The sequence below is a fragment of the Passer domesticus genome, chromosome 6, assembly GCF_036417665.1.
Source record: "Passer domesticus isolate bPasDom1 chromosome 6, bPasDom1.hap1, whole genome shotgun sequence".
NCBI lineage: Eukaryota > Metazoa > Chordata > Aves > Passeriformes > Passeridae > Passer > Passer domesticus.
The window spans coordinates 13,899,611-13,922,831 of record NC_087479.1 but is presented as its reverse complement, the minus strand read 5'-3'; the positions used below and the strand labels follow the sequence as shown (position 1 = coordinate 13,922,831).

Below are 23,221 nucleotides of genomic sequence, written 5' to 3'. Positions count from 1 at the left end.
GCAGGAAACAGTGATTTTTTCAGGTAGGTGTTACCTACAAAACACCTTAGCTCCTGAGAGGAGGAAGGAGGAGAAATGTGACACATCTCCTGATGTGAGTGGCAATGCACACTTTTGGGGGTACTGGAGGAGAGGCAGGGAAAGAGCTCTTATTGCACTCCTGGTCTTCAAGCTGTTGCTTTTGCCAGGGGAGGTGATGAGAAAACTTTCCTGTATTCTAAAGAATTCAACAGTAATAAAAGCATCTATAAACTCTCCACATCCTTGGCGAAGGAGTGGCTGTAGCAGAGGGAATTTTCTTCAATCCAGTGCAACAATGCTAAGAAGCAGTGTAAAGAGCAGTATTATTGTCCTGGTTCCTCTCCCCATTCTACTCTTGGTGGAGGAGTTGGTAGCTGCTTGAGGTCAGAGAAAGGAGGAAGGTTGTGGCAACTCCTTTTCTCTGGCCTTTTTCTTCCTAATTATGAAGAATCCCATAAGAAGAGATGTGAAAATCCATATAGTTTTCCCTTCCTATGCAGGTAAGGAAAACATCTATAATCACATAGAATCACATAGGGGAAGAATATTTTTGTGGCGATGGCTCTAGGATGGAAAAGGGAAAAGGCTAATTCAAAGTCTGGAGGTAGTGGGTTTTTTTTAACAAAAAAAAAAAAGTGTTTGTTTTTTTAATTGGACCTACCAATTAGAATACAAGTTTCTTAAAACATGAGCTAAAATAAAGGCAGAAGTTACAGACTGCATATTAGGATACAGAAAGTGAGGCTCAGTTTTAGGAGGATTCTCCAAGAATGTGAGAAACTGGATGTTAACTGTGTACCATGGACAGAGAAAATGTCCATCCATGTATTCTCCCCACCCGTCTTCCAGATTATTCAGACATGTTGTAATGAATGTTAACACAGAAGAAGGACTTTGTACCATGCAGGTAGGTAGACATGAACTATACCTTATACACAATTTTAATACAAGCAATTTTTTTACAACTATATTTTTCTAACATTTGTTTGAACTTCACCCTTCAGAAAACTGCATTTTCTTCATATTTCCTGGCTCTGTGACTCATCAAAATGAGCTGTGCTAGTCACATCAAATGATGTGTTTCATAGAATTAGACAGGAAAAGCAGCACACTGAGTCATTGTCACAGGGAGGGTGACTGCCAAACCACTATTAGACAACATAGGGAAAAGCAAACATATTAAATGACTGGGGCACAGAAACAGATTAGTGGCAGGAAATCACTTACAATCAGGTGAACAGGAGTCTCTTCATCTTTTAGTCTGTTTTTTAAGGAAGTGAGACATGTGCTATCATGATGTTTACCTGCCTGCTCCTGCCCTCACTAACTGTGAAAGCTGTTGGCCACTCTCCATAAAATTTTTTGAGGTAGTAGAAGTCTCAGAAACGCAAAGTTCTTAAGTAATTTCCTAAAAGTTGATGTTTGTACCATGCTGGGATATATCTTTTGCACCTTCCTGGGAAAAGGGCTGTAATTCTCATGCAGCCATCAGCTGCTCTATGTGCCATGCTGTGCTGGCCACTGTCCCACCTGCACTGGCTGGCCTGGCTGGGCTCTCAGCTCAGCTCAGCCTGCCCCTTGCCCTGCAGTCACAGGAGCATCTGGGGGTGTTATACACCTGGGTCATCCTCAGGGACTTGACAGAGAAATGGAGGAATGAGACGGCAGTGGAGACTTTATGTGATGTTACACTAGGCATGGTGATGATACACAGTGAGAGCAAGAGGTGTGGAAAAAATGGAATTGCAATATAAAGCTACTGCAAACCAAACTTTTCCTGTGAAAATCTTTCACTTCTGTCTAGGTTAAACAAATTGCTTTATTTTAATTTATAACCTTACTCTGAGTACTCAGGTTATGCCCCTTCCAAAGGCACTCAAGCTTCTGTTTCAGCTCCCTTAGGAATGAAGGTTTGTGCAACAATAATGTTAGTCTCCTGTGAGCAAAGTCAGTCAAAAACAAGGCCCAGATTTGACAAACTTGATTGAGGAATGGAAGTCCCTATTTAAATTCCTGTAAGTTTAATGAAAATGAGTAAGTGGCTAGAAAAAATAGTTTATGCTAATTATCCCTCAGCAAGCCAAAATCAGCTGGCTAGACAAACAGCCTTCGCCTGGACTAACTATAGCGAGAATTATCTTTTCCTTGCTGGGGCACTGTTCTGACAGGGAAGATGAAGGATATAGGATAAACATTTGTATGACATTGGAGTTTCATTTTTCTTCTGCTGAAATAATATGACTGCTTTGACAAAATTGTTCATTTTTTAAATATGTAGGTGGGAAGAATAACTACAAAAACTATCACACCATATAATTCTTTCCTTTTTTTTCTCCCATTGATTCATCTTTGAAATTTGATAACTGTCCATAATATCTGGGATTTTTAAAGGCTGTTGATTTTTACAAGTATCCTGCTTATTATTAGGAAAGCAACATGTATACTTCACCTGCTTTACTTTAATTATTATTATATTTTAACAGACTCAGGAACAGAAAGCAAAAATCTGTCAATTCCATTATAATAGCATGTTGAGGTGGATTTGATTTGCTTTTTATCACTGTAAATTTGCTCATGTCTTCAACAGGCTTAAGGAGAAACAAAGACACACAAGCACACACATACTGCGACAATCTGGACTCAGTAATTATAGAAATATAAATTGCTATCCTGAAATCCCAATATTGGCATTTGAGCCCATTACCAAATCAAACCAATATTCCAAATTTTTTCCCCAGTAACTAATTCTTATCTCTAAATTATCTGGTAGGATTTTTCCTGTGTTTTACTTTACTTTTCATATTGTTGCTGACACAAACAGGAATTGTCATCTGTAGAGTGTGCCATGTCCACTTACACCAGCATATTGTTTCTTTTGCTTAATGCCATGTGTTATTGTAATCTGTCAGAATATAGTATTCCATTCGTTACACAGCTCAGATCTTGAAATATTACCTGTGACAAAAAATTGCTAAATTTCTTCCTTAATATTGGAATTTGGGGGGATGTTTTTACTGGGGTTTTACTCTTCCGTGTTCATAGGGAAATACCCACAATTTCATATTATTGAGGTTACTGCTTATAAATGTGAGCACATTTGTCTTTCATTCTCATATCACAGAGGACATAAGGGATAGGAGTTATATTCCAAATGTACGTAGGAGATGGGAAAGGCTTTGTTGCATCTGCAAATTCAGTTAGCAGGCACTGTCTGTAACTAATTTATATTCTAGGATGTACAGAATAGGAGCCAGTAGCAGCTTCTGCATCCCTGCACAGAGGTCTGATATTTAGAACTACTAGGACAGAAGGTCTGTGACTGTTCTACTTCTTTGCAGACTGACTTATCTTAACAGAAGGGTGAAACTTGGAGATATTGATGAGAAAACATAGCTCTCACAACCTCTGATGAATGTAAGAGGGAATATTGGGACAACCCTTAAAATTTCTATACAAGGGGAAAAAGTCATGAGCATTGAGGCGCACAGTCCTGAAGGAGGGACCTCCCCATGTTGCTTTTGTTAGTGAGCTCAAAGAAAGATTGCAAGGGCTCTGGCTATCTGAGAGTGAAGGTGTTGAGAAGGCAGCACTGGTGCCTGTGGTATACTTCACTTTGAGCATGGTTCAGTGGTGCTTCTCTACCTTAACTGAAAAACCCTGTCAAGTAACCTGAAGTCATTGAGGTGATGATGGGGAGCACCCTTTTTCTGATACTAATATGCATCTATAATAATTTATTTATTTTTAAAAAATTATTGCAACTATAAAACAAAGAAGAAAAAACACAAAAATCCTGTGATTCTCAGTCAGGCTTGTTATTTTTATTTTTATTTTATGGTAATGGCAAAGAAAAAGAGACTATTGATTAATTCTTTTTGAATGTGGAATCAACAAAACTGTGATTGGGTTCTTGCTTTTTCTGCAGATAGTGCTCTGTGTTGGTGGGCTTAGCCAGGCAGCATTAGCAACAGTGGTGTTCTCTGAAACACTTTCAGTTTCTGCAGCTGGCTGCTTTTTCTCCTGGACCAAATCTCATTTGAGCTTTTGGTTGTGTTTGATTTTGGAAGGTCAGTCTGTGAGTCTAGGAGAGATGTGCTTTTGAGCAGATTTCAAGCAAACAGGTTTAATCAGGTTTGATACTGCCCCATTCAGATGCACATATATGTGCACACACATCTGCATCATTGATTTCAAAATGCTTCCCAAACCACTCACTGTGTCTGCAGACCCTGCTCATGGTATCCTGGTATTTTGGTGTCAAATTCATAGGAAAAGAAGTTTCAATGACACTCAGTTTTCCCTGACAAGCTTCATTTTGTTTTTTTTGTGAGTATGTGCAGTTGCTGCAGTAATATCATTTGATAACTACTTTGGAAGGTAACATCCTCCACCCCACAAATTTTGCCTTTAACATGCTACTGACCAAGTCCACACAAAACTCTCTGTGATAATTCATCTTAAATATGTTTTCTGATTTTCAGCAGAAGAGGACTGCAAACTTTCTTTCACACAGTACATGCTGGCTCACTTCCTGCCCTTGGAAAAGATTGCTTCAATACCTGTGAACATGTGCATTACAAGAGACATACTTAGACTTGCTCCTTCCTGTGTTGAAAACTGAGCTCTGAATATTTCTCTGGGAACCTCAAGCATGGAGAATTAGCACATTGGACAGAGAATGCCTTCCTATCCCTGAAAGAAAAAGAAGTTGACTGAGGCAGCACCACTGTTACAGGCTGAGGACCAGCTCCACATGACTCAGAAGTGAAAGAGAGAAATGAAACCAAAGCCTCCTACAGAAAATTTCATCCTACAGCTCTCCTCCCTTGCCCGCACCAAACTGTATTGTCTTAATCTGGGAACGTGATTTATTTGTGAAATATCTAGTGGGTGGCAGAGGTGGGGAGCAAAGCTGCACAAAGCTCCCCAGAGCTGCTGACCGAGGTAAATAGTGTGTCATAACACATTTATCAAATAATAATGGAAACCGTATAGAACACACAGGAGAGGGAGGGGGAAACACCATTCCCCACTGGGAAGTTACTGAATATTTCAGCCAGTTTATAAAAGTATGTGTACATGTGTTTGGAAGGGGGGAGGTTTTTCTAGCTTCACCTCTGCAAATAAATCATTGGCGTGGGATGTCTGAGCAGACAAGTGAAATGGATGAGCACATTATGGATCAAGGAGGTGGGATTCCTGCCTTGGTTAGTTTGAGACAGACCACCCAAGCACTGTGGGTCTTAGATGAGACTGAAGTAATGCTTGTAGAGTTCTGAAAGGCCGAGGCTGTAGCCTCTGGCATGGTATGAAGTTGGGGAATAAAATAAAATGGTGGTATTTGCTGTATAGCAGGCATGACTTACCTGAACTGATGTTGTTCCTAATATTTTTTTTTCTCCTGGGCTGGATTAGCCCTGTAGATAGAATGAAAAAGAGAAAATATGACAAAGGTGTAATAATTATGGCTGTCTTGAAAATAAATTAAAGTTTAGGTAAAATAAAAAAAAAAAAAATTAATGGTGATGTATTTGTATGTTATTTTTGCCACGAGTATTGTACTAGTACTATTTGTACTGTTTGCCACTAGTCACTTTCAGAATACAGAAGCTATAGTTGGATACTCCCATTAAAATTAAGAAGCTTGCATCATAACTGGTCTATTGAAGTCAACAAGAATTACTTATGGAAAAAGACACCCACTCCATGTGAATAGGGCTTACAGAACATGAATGAGTATTACCAAAAAACACCCAAGTTAAAAGGAGCCAGCAAAGTCAGTATCCTTATAAATATTTGTATAGTTAACACTCTGGAATTTTTGCAAGGAGGACATAGTTATGAGGTTCAGAATGATCATCTTTAACAGGGAAACCTCTTGCAGTGCAATGGATCACCTTTTTATATTTATACATGGCAATCATGATTAAAGGCTGATCAGTCTACATATAGTAATGAATTAGATTAATTGTACATTGTAAGGAAGCAAAATAGGAAACATAGAAAATTTTCCATAGAAAATTATCCTCTTTTTATTTTTCTAAGAAGAAAAAGTGGTCTTGATGTTTTTCTACTATAATGTAAAATTTTATCATGCTTAAAATTTTGAGGGACTATTGGAAGTTTGTACCAGCATTAATCTTATACCAGAAAATCTTAAATAGTTTTAAAATTATTTAAAAACTGTTGCTAAACAAAATTCAAACATGTTTTCTTAAAAAAATGCTGTTTTCTACCCATGGAGTACCTTTCCTCCTGGTTTGATCACATCTGATAGCAATCCCCATTAGCATTTGCAGCTACATGCAGCCTCCCACCCTGCCAGGTCAGACACTGGCTTTGCTTGGTGACTGGGCCAGAGGCTGTAAGGTGGTGAAGTCTTGGGACACCTTTAACACCTGCCAGAGGATGCCCTCGCCACAGAGGGGAGGTGCTGGTGGTTTGTGGCCACTCTGCCTCCCATAACCATTGCGCCAGTGGGTGTCAGCTGTGCTCCTGGCAGTGGTGTGACGTGGGAGGCTGAGATGCTTAACAGCTAAGTTCTGTATCACATTTCTCAGGAATGGAGATGTTAACTCCCCGTGTTCAGGCTGGATTTCAGCTTCAGCATTCATAGTGTTGTCTACCTAAATCTGCCCTGAAGTTTTGATTTGATACAGTACCATTCATTTGGTGCTTTTAATTGTGCAATGCAACTTTTTCTCCCCACACTCTTGAACATCTGCTCTGCTTCAAAAGTAGCTGAGTTTTGCCTGCAAGAGAAGAATTTTTTACCCCCCTCAAGTTTTAAGGGGATCTCCCTGTTCCTGGGCAGGGGATGAACAGTTGGTGTTTGTGCTGGAGAACAAGGCTGCAAGAGACTGGAAAGAATCCTACTCTGCCCAAGGGCTTTAGGCACCCAAGAAACTGATCTACAGCCAGTGCTACAAACCATGGGCTATGGTTGTAGCTGTGATCTCTGCAAGAGATTTACAGCCCCTGGATTTGCCCTGCTGTGCTCCCAGCCTGACTAAAGAAATTTGCGATGTCCCCAGCATGTCCTTGCAGAACATGTTGCACATCAGATTGGGGGATGTCTGGAGGGTGCTCCACAGCCCCATCAGTTCATGTAGTCCATTTGCAGCCTGGCCACTGGTGGGACAGTTCTTTGCCTCAATAAAAATGTGGACTTGTCTCAATTCCATTCTTGGCACTAAACGTGATGTTATCTAGGTGCCCAGCTGCAGTAGTGACTACTTCTCTAGATACTATTAAAAAAGTTACAAAAAAAAAAAGCTTGATAATGCTGAAGTAAAAGAAAAAATCCTTTTAAAAAAGTTTATTCAGGGGCATATTACAACTGAAACTATGTGGATATTACCCTATTTCTCTACTGCTGATGTCTGTGCACTAAAGCTAATTGCACCCATTCAGAAGTTTAGCAGTTAAGCAACTGCACAGTGAGAGAGAGGACAGAAAAGAGAGCTGCCCTGAGTGGCAGAGAGGCAGCAAGGCACAAAGGGAAGATCTGTGATCCTGTGAATCCTCTTGCCTTCTCTGTTCCCTCATCTAGAGGTTTCTCCATCAAGAGGTCCTTTGTAAAGGAGCCTTCTTGCTGTATCTTCTGTGCACCTCCTTAGCACTTTCTCAGCTTGCCACATTGTAAAGCAACCTCAGAGTGTGAAACCCACGGTTGATAACTCTGCAGCTAAATTAATATGTAAGAAATGCAGTATTAAAAAGGGCCAGAAAAGACTGATTTGTTGTTGAAAGCGTTGTCTAATGCATATTGTTGAAAGGATTCTTGTACGCAAAGAAGACAGGTTTCCTTGACATAAAGAATAGGCCTTGATCCCATAATTATTTTGGCAGGTGCTTAATTCCCAAAGTGTGAATTATCCTATGAAATTCAATGCACATAGTGAAACAAAGGAGTGGGAAGGGAGGAGGAAGGGATTACATATGCTGAGAGAAAGGCAAGAGGGGCTCTCTGAACAAATGGGGCTGAAAGGAGGATTGAAGGAGGAGAGGAAAGGTGGTTGGCGGACGGGAACAGGAAAGCAATTCAGACTTGAAGTTGAATCAGCAGTTGCTGACATGAATGTGACACTAATGGAAAGAATTTGGGAAAAGAAGAGATATAAGGTAATAGATTTGTTCTCTTCAAAACATTCTGTGTTCAGGTAATAACACGTAGAGTTTGTTTATAATAACATAAAGTGACATCTTTTGGTTTCAAAGTGAATTCATGGTCAGAAACAAGGAATGCCACCCTTACCTGTTTTTCTTTCTCTTTCCTTCTTTCTTGAAATTTATTTCTGGAAGTCATTAAAATTCAGATCCCATCACTTGTAACAAATGATGTGAAGTGTTAGGTACAGTACTTGGAATATATGTTTGTTAAAATGAAGGAAGAGACTCTTCCAACACTTTGGGATTTTATGAATGATTTACATCTGGTGCTAAAGTTCATAAATGAAACGTGGGAGAACCAGATGCTTCATTTCTTGACTGCATCGTGTCTGCACATACTGATGGTGAATTGAAAACAGGAATGTCTCATAAATCAAGAAAATCTATTTTTGTACTCTTGATTTCTATTCTGAACATCCATATAATACCCAAACAAAAGTGGTAAAATTGGTTCCTTGAGAAACTCTTTATGTTTAGTAACAGTGTGGACATGTTAATAAAAAAGTAGGGGGAGAAAAAGAGGAACCCATTTTCAGAATAAAAAGTGTTCACTCAGAATGAGCAACCATTCTTTGACATCAACATTGAAGGCACTTCATTTAGCAAGAGAAAGACTGAATGGAACTTCTGGGCAAACTCAGCCAGCCATACAAAGAGCTGTGGTGTATAATAAGGTGACATTTCACAGCTTTTGGCATTGGGTGGAAATTTACTGACATGATAAATGAAGGAAGAATCTGACCCACCTACTGAATAGGAAGGTTGGAGCTCACAAGGACACATTTGGAGAAAAATGAGTGAAATTTAGGGGTTTAATTTTTCCATTAGTGTTTTGGAATGGTGCTCTTAGCCTACCCTCTTTTCCTGTTGACATCTTCTACTGGCCTCAGAGCTGTAAACAATACATCTCATGATGTTTAGTTAGTTTAGTTACTAAAAATTTTGTAAATGGGCTTTTAAAAGACAATTTATTAAGTTATAATGAAAGAATAAGCATATGTGTGTCTAAAGGGTTTTTAAAATAGAACTTACGGGTTCCCACTTCCTTGATTTCATGGTACGTGTTTATACACACATTTTAAATTATTACATTACAATTCCAAAACTACCTGTGAAAAATGGCAGGGTAACAATAATGAGTTTGGATGAACAAGTTGTACCAAAGGGCTACCAAGTGCCAGCTGATGCGTGGTAGTGCCCACCTGTGTCCTCTTAGGCTCCAACAAATGCATGGTAATTGGAGTGGGCTCAGCCTACTGTGCAGGTGTGTGAGGCTGACTTGACTCACCTTGCAATGCTGTGGGGGGAACAGTGTGCATCCAGGCAATTCTTGCAGCTCAACAGAAACTTGTTACCTTGTGGGATCTTGTTTGTGTGTCTACGCCCTGGATGTGCATACCTTGCTATTTCTGTTAACAATTGAAAACAAATATTTATTTAAATTTATTTGCACATCCTACACACAGATTGAGTGTAGGTGTGCTGACAGAAGGGAGATTTTAGGAAGGATTTCATAAAGGTGAAGGAAATGGCTTAGCAGCCAGGTTTCAAGGAGGCACCCCAAATGCAAGGAGCAGCCCCAGACCGTGGAGGGCCTCGTGATGGTATCAAGGTGTGCCCTGCTGGCAGAGGAGGCAGAGCTTGTGAGCTGGGAGAGCTGACCTTGCTTTCAAAGACAGGTAGGCAGATTGTATAAACACACCATTAACTTATGTATCTGCTACTCCAATATTTCTCTTCTGGAAGCCAGTGGAAGTTTTGCCTTTTATTTCAATGAGAAGAAGATCAAGCTCTTCTAGGGGGAATATTCCATTTTATGCTGGGCATTGTACCCTCTTTCAGGCTGAGGTGGAGTCACTAGAAGTGACAGAAGTGCCCTGTATTCCTCTTAGCTACTTTGCTGCTCAAAATCTGTCCCTAACTAGTACAATTTGCTATATGTCATAAAACACAAAGGAAAGCACTTTTCACACCAAATATCAGAAAAGCGCTCTCTTTTCTCAACAGCAGAAGTAACAGAAATGATGTGTTCATTTTAAATTCTATTCATGTAGGCCCTAATAAAAGCTATTATAAAATACAATTGTGTGGAGACAAAAAGAGAGATAATATCACTATAGCTCAATATAAAATTTAAGTAATTAAGACATGAAAACTATTACACAATTTACTATGAATGCAATGTGAATAATAAAAGGTTTAACCATTTCAATTCTGTTTTGGTGTTTTGTTTTTTCTTTTTTTTTAATAGCGTCTTTTGAAAATGTTTGAGGTTAAAATATTGAAATATAAAGATCTAAATTCCATTTTATTTCAGAAGTTGAGCAGGGCTGAAAAGTAAGTATTTCCAAAGAAGTCTTGTACATATTTTTAGGTATTGGTGTAAACATGGCACTCTGCCACATAATGGATTCTACATGAAAAATGTCAGCTTCAGGTGATTTTGATGGTGGTTGTAAATAAAACAGGACACACTGAGTGAACTGAGGAAGTATTTCAGCAGTGCAAGCTAAGCAGCTGCATAATAGATATGAAATTGTGTAGATAGACAGATGGGTCCCAAGATTAAAACAAAAGCATCCATAAGAGTACTGGAAAGAAAAGTATTTTTAAACAGGAGGTCCTTAAGCTCTGCATTTTACTTTCAAATGTTTAACTACTATGTCCTCCCCTCTGATGGGCTCCAGCAGCCCTGTTGGTAAATGGTTGAGAGGAAAGCTCACTCAAGCCTTGCTCTAACTAAGCGACTATCAAAATTCAGTGTAATTAATAGAACATTTAAATAGAAATTTAAATATATATTTATGTACATATAAAAATAGACATTAATAGACATTTAAAAGACATTATTTTCTTGTGCACTGCCACATGCATGACAGCGCCTGCTAACACTCAGCAACATCTGCTCAATAGCCCAGCCCTATCTTTTTACTTCTTTCCGGAGGGATGATGTGTGCTTGCTTTCCGGCTCAAATGTGTGGCCAGCTCTTAGGTTCAGCCGTGTCCGGGCTCTCTCTATGGAGCAGCATTCCCTGGAGCCGCGGGAGCTGCGAGCTCAGGCAGGTGGTTCAGTAGGTGGCACTCTTCCCCTTGGATCAGCCCGAGCCTTGGTCCCAGGTGCCGCACGGGACTTGGAGCAGGAGATCTCAGAGGTTACACGGCAGAGCCTTGCACTGCTGGGGTGCCAGGGACCAGCGTTTGCCACGTGTCCAGGTTGGAGTACATCCTACACTGGATCAGTCTGGGTGTTTTTTGAGCCATCCCGGGCTTCTTTGCCACAGCAGAAACCTCCACACCTGTCCTGTGCAGAGGAGAGAAACAGGGACCATCTTTAGCATCTGGGCAACATTTAGCCTCAATATCCAGATCTCTCCAAAAACCTATATGGGGAATGAAAACAAGGTTTAGGGATCAGTAAGATGCAGCTCCAAGGTCCACTGAGCTGTTTAGGATGGGATTTTCAAAAAAAGCTCATGGGTCTCACTTGGTAAATTTGAGGACAGTGCTTGGTCTTCAGAAGCTGATGATCTGCAGTTCCATTTATCATAATTTTGTAGTACTCAAACCTTCATTTGCCCCAACTAGAGGCCTTCATTTATAAAATCCTAGTCTTTAATGTGCATTAATTTCTTGGCTATAAAATGGAACTTCTAGTACTTACATATTGTGGCTTCCAGGTGTGTAGTAAGGGATGAAAATGTTCATGATGTGCTAGGAAACAAAAGGTAAAAAAAAAATTAATTGAGCATTCTGCTTATATTTGTTTTTTATGATGAAGAATCTAATTGTGAAATTCATCTCCTGAACCTTTGTCTTCTCACTCTTTTCCTATTGTCATGGCTTGTTTCAAACTGGGATAAATCCTCCCACATATCACAATGTGTAAGCAAAATAATGATAAAAGGCAGTAATGATAAATTTGGCCCATGAGATTTAATTTTTTAAAATTGGTTCATTTTGTAAATCACCATTGCTTTTTAAAACTGCAGAATACTTTTATCCAATAAAGTTATATAAATGACTCAGATATTTCTATACTTTAGGATCAATCATTAAAAAAATAAATAGTGCAAGTTACACAGGTCAAGTCGTAGGATAGGCTTTATAGGAAGGAAGAGTTGCAGGTTTGTGGTTTTGTAGTCTCGCCAGTAACTCATCCTATACATAGTTTAATATTTGAGATATAAATTATTCATGAACAGTTTTTAGTAATCAGTGAATTAGCCACTTGCAATTAAAAAAAATTGACCTCCTCTTCTTGCATTTAATCTGAGTAGAGTCAGTGTCATTGCTGTGTGATTGGGTCTCATCTATTTTTATCTGTTGCAGCAGCTGTTTTGATCCAAAATTGATAAAACCACCCTAGAAACCTTAAAAAAGGTAAGTCACATATATGTATATATACGTATGACCCTTTACTCCACACAGAAAGACAATGCAAGCCATCCAAAAGCAGAGCAAGCCTTTAGCCCTGTGTATTGGGCCTGGCTGAGGTGCAGTTATTTTTCCTTGTAGCAGTGCTCAGTGCTGTGCTTTGCACTGGTAGCTCAAAATGTGGTAACACAGCAGTGTTTTGGCTACTGCTGAGGGGTGCTACAGCAGCATCAGTGCTGTCCCTCCAGAATTACAACCCCAGAGCCCCTCTGCCAGCGGTGTAAGAGTGGGAAAGATCTCGGGAGGTGACAGTCTGGACAGCTGAACCAAAGTGATCAAAGGGATACTCGATACAAAATGGTGTCTGCTCAGCAATAAAGGCTAATAAGGAGGAGGAGAAGAGGGGGGCATTTGTTATTTATGACATTTGTGTTCTGGAGCAAGCACCACATGTACTGAAGACCTGCTTCACAGGAAGTTGATGGACATTTCTGGAAGTAGGTTAAATTTTTTTGTTTTCTTTTGCATTCTCTGTATTCTCAACCTTTTCTCTTTCTTGGTTAAACTTGGTTAAACCAGCATTCTTATTTTTCCCTGCCTCTCCCACCAAGAAGGGGAATGATAGAGAAGCTTGGTGGGCAACTGGCATCCAGCCTAGGTCAACCCACCACACAGCCCCAGAAATATCTAGAATGCCAGATCATATACACCAAATATTTTGACACTTCTGCATGGAAAAGTAATGACATTTCAGAGTAGATGACTCTTCTGTTCCTTTAACAAATACAGCCTGAAAGAAATCTGACTTTAGAATGTGAATTCTAAGAATTATAAAATTTCAAAGAATTAAAAAATATTCTTTGAAGATGTTTATGAGACAGTAACATGGATGATGCCATATCTCACATTCTCCATTTTGCCAAGACTGCTTTGTTCCAGTGCCTCCCTTTTTCATCAGACACAAACTGCTGACAGAATGTCAGTGTAATAGGAAAAGACATCATTTGGAACAGTTATTAATATAAAAACCAACCATGTCAGAAAAGGGTTAGCCATCCAAATGGACAATTTCAACAAGACACAATTAAAGTTGCATTATTTCCCTCCCTGGAGCTTAGAAAGAGGATAAATTTGCCTTGCGTTTACCTTTTTCTCTTTGTCATTGAAATAGTTAACATTTTAATTTTTATTTTTTAAAGCAGTTATATAATTTTGTCTATCATACCTTTGATTTCTTCTCATCTTCATAGTTACTACACTGTAAATATTTGTTTGTTCATTTAGATTACATTGTAGAAAAAATAGTAACAAAAGGCCCTATGTTACCTTCTGTATTAGATAGATGTGGGAGGTAGTGGAGAGAGCTGAGGAGTGTGCACTGAGACATTGAAAACGTTGTTTAGAGAGATAGAAGAACAAAAAGACAATTTAAAATAAAAAAAAAACCAAAACACCAAAACAAAACAAAGTGAAACCAACTTACGAAGACAGGATTTTATAGAGAAAGGATGTCAGGTTATATGAAAACCTGTTGAGATGTCACAGGGAAATGTAAAAAGATTCAGACCCTGGAATTTGACTAGAAGAAAAGAACTACCTTTAAGAGAAGTTTCAGTTAAGTTTCAGTGGAGTACAGACTAAAAATCTGATTTAATAGGTTCAAGAAGTAGGCTACAAGAGATTAGTTCAGCAGGAAATTGTAGATGATGTAGACAGATAGAAATTCAATAAGCTTGGCAGGAGCGGGAAAAGCAGTCTGGATCCTAATGGCAGGAGGATATGTGGAGAAGCATGGACATACAAAGGGTAAAAGAGACTTCTGCCCATATATTTCATCACAATTACCATAAAACAGTGCAAGAGATTCTAGTAAGAACTGATTATACACTCCTGCCAAAATTTTCATTCTAGAACACATTTATGCCCTGGGCTCTCCCTTAAAATTTGTCTTCTGGAAATTCTAAAAAAAAAATTATTCTAATTTTCTATTAAGTTTATTAATTAAGACAATAAATTTGGGTAATTTTTTTTCCATCTATAGTAATTCTTGAAATATTTCAGGAAAATATTTTGCAAATTATTATTATTTTTTACTAAAGCTATAAAGGCAAAACTTTTCTCCCTAGTGATCATTTTAAAGTGGTAAGTAAGAATTTAGTGTATTTAAAGGAGAGACCATTTCTATTAATATACTTGTAACCACACATGGTCTAACCTGGCCCTGAGCTGGAATGGGAATATATATGATGGTTCTCAGTGGATGATTTTGAGAACTTTCTTAGGGAGAAAAAAATATAATTTTGGCCAGCAACAGTCAAGGTAGCTCCACGTGGACAACATGTTCATCACTTTCAAACCTGACAAAGTTCCATATTGTTTTCTATGTCCAGCCAGCTTAAAACTAGAATCTGGGAGCTTATGCCCTAAGACAGTGAGCCAGCATCCAAGATAAGAATTCACATTGTGCATACCACAATGCGCTGTGTCAGTGCTAAAGGTCCTGAGCTGGTGCATCCTTTAATAATTTTGATTTATGCAAAATTTAGTCACAGGAGTGAAATTTGTGCAGACAACCCCCTCCCCACTTTGCTCAATCTTATTATAAAGGACACTATCAGCTTTTCTTCCAGAGGTTTTCCAGAACTCTGGTGTTTCTTTTTGGTCTGCCTCTCTTTGTTATTTTTTTCTTTAATTGACATATTCAAAGCAGAACCTCAGAATGCAAAGATTATCCACTTCCAAAATCTTCTCTCCATGGACAGATCCATAGAACATCTACTGATGAAAGACAGCTTACTGTTCATTCTAATTATAGTAAAATGTAAATTTACTGACTGTGAGTAGGAAACTGGGAGCCTGTTTCCCTATAAACTTTCTCAAGTGTCTTCTGGAGGCACAATGTCTCCCCAGCCACCATGCTTCACTAGCAATCTCTGAAAATGCAAAACAAAAAAAATAATCCTAATACATGTGGCAGATAAGTGGCAGAAGGTAGATGTTTTAATGTAAATTAAACTAAAAGTTCTCAGGCTCAACTGCCTGAAGTGTTCAGGAGTTAGCTGATGGTGTATAATAGCTGCTCAGCCTTTTTCTTGCTTCTTGGTGGAGGCAGCATTGATTGGCTGTGCTGATTATAGCCCTGCACATCAAAAAGGTGCAAGTTGTTCTTAACAGCAGAAAATCGGCTCTTGCATGCACAGGCTTAATGCATGATAAGCTATATGATGTAGACATGAATTTCGTGTGCTTGAAATTGAAGTGAACTTTGCTTGTATCCATGTAGATATGGCCACTAGCTGTTAGAGTCTGTTGCAGCTCATATTTATTGCTTGTAGTTAAAGTAAAAATCAGTGCCATGTGATTTTATTCAACTCAGGGAAAAAAACTAATTGTCCTTCTGCCAAAGTTTAAGTGCTACATTTTTTCATTAGAATTTAACAAATGTTCATCTTAAAATAGACTGACAATGGGTCAAACTGTTCCACTTTATCTGTTATGAACTTAAAATTTATCAAAGCTAGTACTTGCTCTTTCTAAAGCAATTTGTATTTTCAGTCCTGTATTTAACTATCAAATTCTCCTTTGAAACTGCTGTTTAATAGCCACAACATCCTAAAATACTTGAAAAAGATAACTGCAACAGCCTTCTTCTTTCACCTGCCTCACCCAAAGGGTTATTTAGATGTTTTAGGGCATTAGTACTGCTTATAAGTATTTAATGCAGAAATGCAGTATTTTAGGGAATATTCTTGAAGAAGATAGCTGCTACCTTATCCAAGTTTTGCTATCTCTCTTTATCTTAGCCAGTCATGACCACTCCACAAATGGCTGTGATTCAAATCCGGTTTGGAGTGTAAGCTAAATCTTCCTTCTCCCTTTAGATTTGTATTCTACTTCATCACTTGCAGACCCTCATCTTGAGCAGGGACTTTTCTTGCTGTCGTAATATAACTAATGGTAATCTTGAGGAGGTAGGTGTGATCCACTATGAGAAAGGGTATCTTAATCTTGCCCTCTCTTAGTAAAGTACATTAAATCCAGGATTTAAAAAGTAGACTAAGCATTGATGGGATTAAATGTATTACATATCTTTATAGAAGACACATTTATTCTTCCATGTTCACTACTAAGTCCCATGTTGAACTAAATCCAAAAATGAGATGTAGATTCTGGCATATCTTAAAATGTCGAACCAGATCTCTTGGTTCTTGCTTTGATGTGGCAATATTCTTTTAGTGCCTGAACAACATCTTGGGTAGAGGTGAAAATGTAACACAGAGCCTTTTAATTTCATTGTGTTATTTATAACAATTATCAAAATCAAATTAGAAGTAAATGGCTACTAATCTTTGTCTGTATGTGTATTCGTGCCCAACAATTCCTAACTGCCACTAGGAAATGAGAGTAATTTTGATATTAAAATGATTACTACCATTTTTTAATAAACTGATGCGACTTTAGAAGTCTGTCCCTGATATCTTTCATGATTTAGACATCACACAAGCTGTAATTGTGCTATTAAAGGAAAGAGAGCTAATCTTTTTGCATTTGAAGTAAGCCCTCATCATCAGACCCGACAAAGCCAGACAGATCAAAAAAGAGTAAAAAAGAGCATTTAAGGAAATTAGTACAAGTGTCAGTTAAAAGGTAAAAATTAATGCACTTATTATTGAAATACAGTTGAAACCTGCGTTCTTTTCATTTCTTTGATATTGCTAAAGCATAAAACATTCAATTAACTTTCCATTGTGTTTGCGGGGTAGCAGGGAAAGGCAAACCATTGTCAGTGAAGTGTTAGGTGTGTAGGTGGTGTGTGCAAGGCAAAAATGATTAGATACGAGAGGAGGGAAGAGCAAAGGCTTTTAGTTTGCAGTTGACAAAGACAGTGAACTCCTTTACTGTCTTCCAGAACAATGTTCTTGCATGCATACTTCTTTTCCCAAAGATACAGTGCTGAACCTCTGAGAAGGTAGCTTGCATTCCTTTCATCCTCACTGGGGAGCATTTCTTTTCCTGATTATTATTATCTACATCATTAAAACCTGCATGGTTTTGCACCTCTTTCCTAATAAAAAGTGCATACAGATAAATTGATACTATTTTGGACCATTGAATAATAGTACTTTGCAATATAAGTGAAATAGATACATTTAATTCATACTTACCCTCAGCCATAAATATGAATTCTCATGGCTGTATTCTTTTATTCTTTGAAAGCTGTTACTAAGAGTGTTGATTTGTAAAAACTGATTTAGGAAATTTCAAAATAGATCCTTGATTTACAGCTGTTATATGTTGGCAACACTGAAGCTGCAAGTAATTTGTAGTAAGGCAGTAGTTTTTCCTATCCTTTGTGCTGTTTAAAGTGAAAGCAGCTTTTTTTTCCTTTATTTTTATTATTTTTTTAATGAGAGCACTGGAATGATATAAATATATATAGGTAAAATTATAAAAATTATATAAAACAGGAATCCCCTGAACCCATTCAGCTGGCTTATTAACAAAACCTTCCTAATATATTGATAGAGATGTTTTCTCTCTCCTTCCACTATCCCTATATTTTATACGGATTTTAGTAATATTAAGACTATGCTGTAATGTTCAATATGATTTAATTAAAAGAAGTATTTGCTAATTGGCATAAAATATATGTGTGATTATTTTTCCATGTATTTATGATTTTTCAGTAAGAGAACAGTTGCTAAATATTTCCTTACATGCTGATTCCACTTAATCAGCATTCTTCTTAATGTAAGCAAGAAAAGTTAGGAATTGTGTTTTACAAATATGTTCCATGAAAACATCAGCATGATGACAAAGTCATGCCCTTTGGGGTGCAAATGAGCAGATTTACCACAAAACATTTCTATATAGATACGAGATAAATCTTACTTTAAAAATCCCTTGCAATATTGAGCACCTTCCAAGCCAAATGTGTACTAGCACTTAAAGAAAATATTACCAGTTTTAACACCCAAACTCTCTCGATGTTTTGATTACTATTCCTATTAATATGCACATGATAGAAGTTAATGCCACACTGACAGATTTAATGCTTTGTAAATGTGCTGAATTAAACTAGAAAGGTAAAAGCAGCCATTACCCTAAGACCTAAAAGAGAGACACTAATCAGCTGTCTTTTTCCTCCTATCCTTTTTACAGATGACTGGGAATACAGGTTTTATTTAAAATGCAAGGCTGGAAAAAGCTTAGCCACAGGAAAAAGAAAAGGTCCTGACCCTTAGATATTGATCCCATTCTATTGATTACAAGAGATGGGGGTGGTGGGACTTTTAAAAAGTGTAATCCCAAAAAAGGCACAAAGCAGATTTGGGTAAAAATCAGACTGAGCTTTGTTATTTACAGGACTAAAGAGTTCCAGAATAAAAGATAATGTGGGTGGAGATCAGGACACATATGGACTCCAGAGCTGATCAGACCTCATAGACTCAGAAGCCAAAAGTTCTTGCCTTCCCTGGCAGGAGAATTCTGTCACTAGACTATCCTGTCTATGGAAGCTGGGATATCTGGCAAGGCTGGGATCCACATTTGCTGATCAATTCCCTACTACAGGCAAAGGGGCACTTTGCAAAAGTGTGCTTCCTCTGCAACCATGCTGAACAAGAGATCAAGAAGAAATAGAGCCCCCAGCCTGTGACCTTTTCAGGAGAAAAGGTAAGAAACAAGGTTAAAACCTTCTGTCTTCTACTGAACTTTGGGAGTCAAGTGGAAAACTGGAAGTTTCAGGGGCAAACAGAAAGGAAGACTATATGGCATGTTATTATCCAAAAGAGGCTTTTAAAAGGCTCTCAAAATTCTAGGACAAGTAAGCCTATGTAGTACAACTTCCCTGAGAAGCATTAAATCTACATGAATCCTGAAGTGCCTGATTTACTTGAGCAAAAGGCTCCATAATTCTTATTGTCAAAGAACTGAAGCATTTCTGTAGATTAGTGGGAGGAAGAACTGCTCCCTTATAATGTGCCAGGGCCACAAAGAATACACTGTAGATACGCTGACAAATGGAAACACAAAATAAACATAGAAAAACGTGTAATCCCAGGCAGTAATATATATTTTAACCTAAACTACTGCTCTACTTTCAGAATGTCTACTTAGCTTTTCCACATTGCATAGCTCAGGCTGCTGAGAGGAGTTTCTCTTTTTGCTAAGAGAGCACAAAGTGTGCTAGATAGTTTCTTTGCATAAGTTTCTTATAGACCTGTGGAATTCTGCAGGTAGACACTCTTAAAAATATTTAAACTATACAATATTTGTTGAAGAACTCCTAATCAACAAATTCTGACCTGCTAATTTTTGCTAAATTAGGCAGATTTTCTAGGACCCATCTGGCAACATACTGCTCTCCCCTCCTTCATATAATGCTCCCATTACCTTTTGGAATTCTCTGCAGGTATGCTCTCCTCTCTGCACAAACAAGTTTCTGCCACCAACATTGCTTCTATGTGCCATTTGATCTGTCCAGAGAGGAGGTCACAGAGTGTATATAGTTGGTAAAACAAGGGTCAAAACTCTTTTCAGGTGAGATAGGGCTAAAAATGATGCATAGAAAATATGTTTCAGTTTTAGCAATCTGTAACAACATTTAGCAGCAATCATGAATCTGGGCAGCCAGCATTTGAGGTGGCAACCACACAGGAGCTGGGCAGGTGTGACCTGGAACTGCACAATGCTTTGCATGGGGTGGCTGAACACTGCTGAAAAACAGGGCAGCTTGGTCTCAGCAGGTAACACTGTGTAACCTTGCTGTACTGCTGACAGTGAGCCACTGACTCAGATCTCTCTACACACCCTTCACACATTCCAGGTAGAAAAAATACCCTAGACTATCATGCTAAGTAGCCTGTTATAAGAATGTGCCTTCACCACAGCTCTCATTTAGTTTTTATTGCCTAAAGACAGCTCTGAATAACATGTTCTCACATAGGTATATAGTTAAAAGGAGATCCTGAATTTTAAAAGCCAAATCTCTTTCCAAATTATTTTCTTCTAGAGTTTTTATTAGCTGCAGTATCATCTGCTAATTCTTCTATCGCTGACCCACTTCACAGTGAAGTTTTAGTGCTAACAAACAAGCAAAAAAAATGCTATAGAATCAAAGATGAAATCAAATTACTTAAAGATTATTTTTTTTAATCAGCATTTACTTTTGCCTGGTTTCTTCCTCATCAAAAGAAATCTATGAAATTTTAAAAGACTCAGAATTTCCTTTATATAACAGATTAAAAATAGGACTTTTTTTCTGTGTGCTCCTATTAAAGTAGAACACTCAAGACAGCTGATTTCATCAATAATAAACTCCCTTTGCAGCAGTTAGTGACAAAAAGTGTTTCTCAAGGGAAGTAAATATTTACTTACATATTTATAAACTTTCTCAGTGCTCTTTATGAAACTCAGCAACTCATACAAACTAAAGTGGCAAATTAGACAATGCACAGCATAATCACAGATATTAATATTTTTCTTTTACCTGTCTTTTTATGATCTTAGATGAGAAAAGTGGAAAAATCTTAATGTGAACTCAGGAGTTACATAATTGGTTTGGGCTTTACTTGCTTGTTGAGTTTTGGCTGCCTTGTCTTACCCGTGTGCAGCCTGGTCTCTGCAGCACAGCTGGGAAACACATTTGCCTCAGGTGCAAAGCACACCAGCCCAAAGCTGTGAGAAACCCTCCTGCTCTGAAGCCTGGCTGGCTGGGCTGAGGGGCTGGGAAGGAGCAGCTCAGGCAGCTCTCACCTGTCTGGAACGAGATCATTCCCTCGCTTCAGAAAGGCATCAGAAATATACAATCCATGAAAGACAGAAAGGTGCTTAGACATTACACCTATCCTTGGAGAGAAAAAGGGAGTGTGAAGCAGGGAAATGAAAGGCTGCTGTGACAGCAGCACAGGCTCACAAGTATTGTTGTAACACCAATGGCTGGGAATTACAGGGGGCCCTCCAGCCCAGCTGTATATCAAAAACAGGAGAGGAGTTTTTCAGGCAACCATTCAATCTTCAGAGACAATTTATGGGCCTTCTGCTGCCAGGGCCTCAGCCACCCTTTTCCCATCATCTCCCCTGAAGCCTGGCCCTGGCCATGGGTGTGTCCTTGCCCCTGTGAGCACTGGCTGTGGATGGCAGAGGCAGGGAGCCCCTCCACCCTGTCAGCACTCAAGGTCACTTGTGTCCTCCCTCAATTTTTTAATTAATTAATTTTTTAGTCACTTGAGGCTGAGGTCTGGATAAATACAAGTTTTCAGACCTCTGCCTCAGCAAAGTTCCAGTGAAGAAACCTGGGCTTCTGTGACTGAGCCCTGGAAGATAGAATCTGCATTTAAAATCAGTAAATTAATGCTTGCAAAGATGCTGTATAAATCTGTACCTAATAAGTACAGTAGAAAGCTATTAGTTTAAGCCTAGCCTCCCTTTTTGCTCTGCCACCCTTATGATAATAATGATGAGTAGAATGGCAAAAGAAATTGAGCCTTTTGCCTACTGAAATGCACTGAAGGAGCTGATACTTCTGTAGGAATGGAAAGAAAGAAGGTAACTTTTTCCAGTAAAAAGAAATGGGCTGGGAGTGAAACTCACATTTACTATATGAATATATTATTCTAGTGAGGTTCATTATTTTCTGTTTCTCTAGGCAGGAAAAGAAGTTCTGTTTGGGGGGAGTGCCAGTTAATTGGATATATTTTTCACCTGCAAAAAATGTAGGGCAAAAGAAATATAAATTCACTATAAAGTTAATATTAGGCAATTTATTATTTTTTTAAGTGATGGAAATGAAGACAGAGAAACAAAGGAGATACTGAAGAAGAACTCATGTTTGGAGAGTTAACGCACAGAAAAGACAAAATGATATGCATGGAAGATAAGTTCTGCAAAAGGACCAGGTGTTTCTGAGCCTTGCTCCTCTCCAACTGCATTCAGTACTACACACCAGAAGTATAAAGACCAAAAGAAGAGGTACATAATGCTCTATTATTTTATTAGATAGTTCTCTTTTACAAAAAAACCCCAAAAAACAAGTAGAGGTAACACCAGTATTACAGGGACAAGAGGATTGATTCTGTTATTGATTGAAAATACTAGCCTAAGATTCTGTGTCACAACCTCGGGCCTCTCATGCCACTTACCTGTGAGGGCTGGAAATTCAGGTTCCAGATATCCAGGTATTTACAGGTGTGCAGGTGGATCTGTGCAAAGGCAGACACTTGTATGCAACATATTGTGAAATCATTGTGGTCTACCCATGTCCAAGAGTTGTAGATTTGTTACAGGATTTCAGAATGTATATTTTCAATATTTAAGTGTCACCCAGGGGCTGCTCTATGTTTTCTGTTCACCCATCCTGCCCAGCCTTACAGACACACTAATTTATGTCCTGATCCATGCTCTGGGAATTAGTGTCATGGCACTGAATAAGATTGTAAAGAATTTTTTTTTTAACCTCTGCATGTTCAAGGTACTTATCTTGTTGCATGAATATGGATGATGGTTTCCTATGAATATGGAAAAGACTAGGGAGGGATGGGTCAGTGTTTAACTGCTCTTAACCTTTCCACCAAGCTGACCTTACCAGAATATGATGCATAGAAGGGGTCAGTCATAGCTGATTTTCTTTTTGAATGCTATTAGTAATTTTTTG

At 38.5% G+C, this 23,221-nt stretch overlaps 1 long non-coding RNA gene across 1 annotated transcript in view; it reads left to right on the top strand.

Moving 5' to 3' along the window:
- Positions 1–22,439, top strand: part of LOC135302670 (uncharacterized) — a 28,017-nt gene extending 5,578 nt beyond the window's left edge. Inside the window, exons 2-5 of the long non-coding RNA XR_010364244.1 lie at positions 4,506–9,872; positions 12,523–12,573; positions 18,934–19,242; positions 22,348–22,439. This is a non-coding gene — a long non-coding RNA (uncharacterized LOC135302670). The remainder of the gene's footprint in view (positions 1–4,505; positions 9,873–12,522; positions 12,574–18,933; positions 19,243–22,347) is intronic.
- The last annotated feature ends 782 nt before the right edge of the window (positions 22,440–23,221 follow it).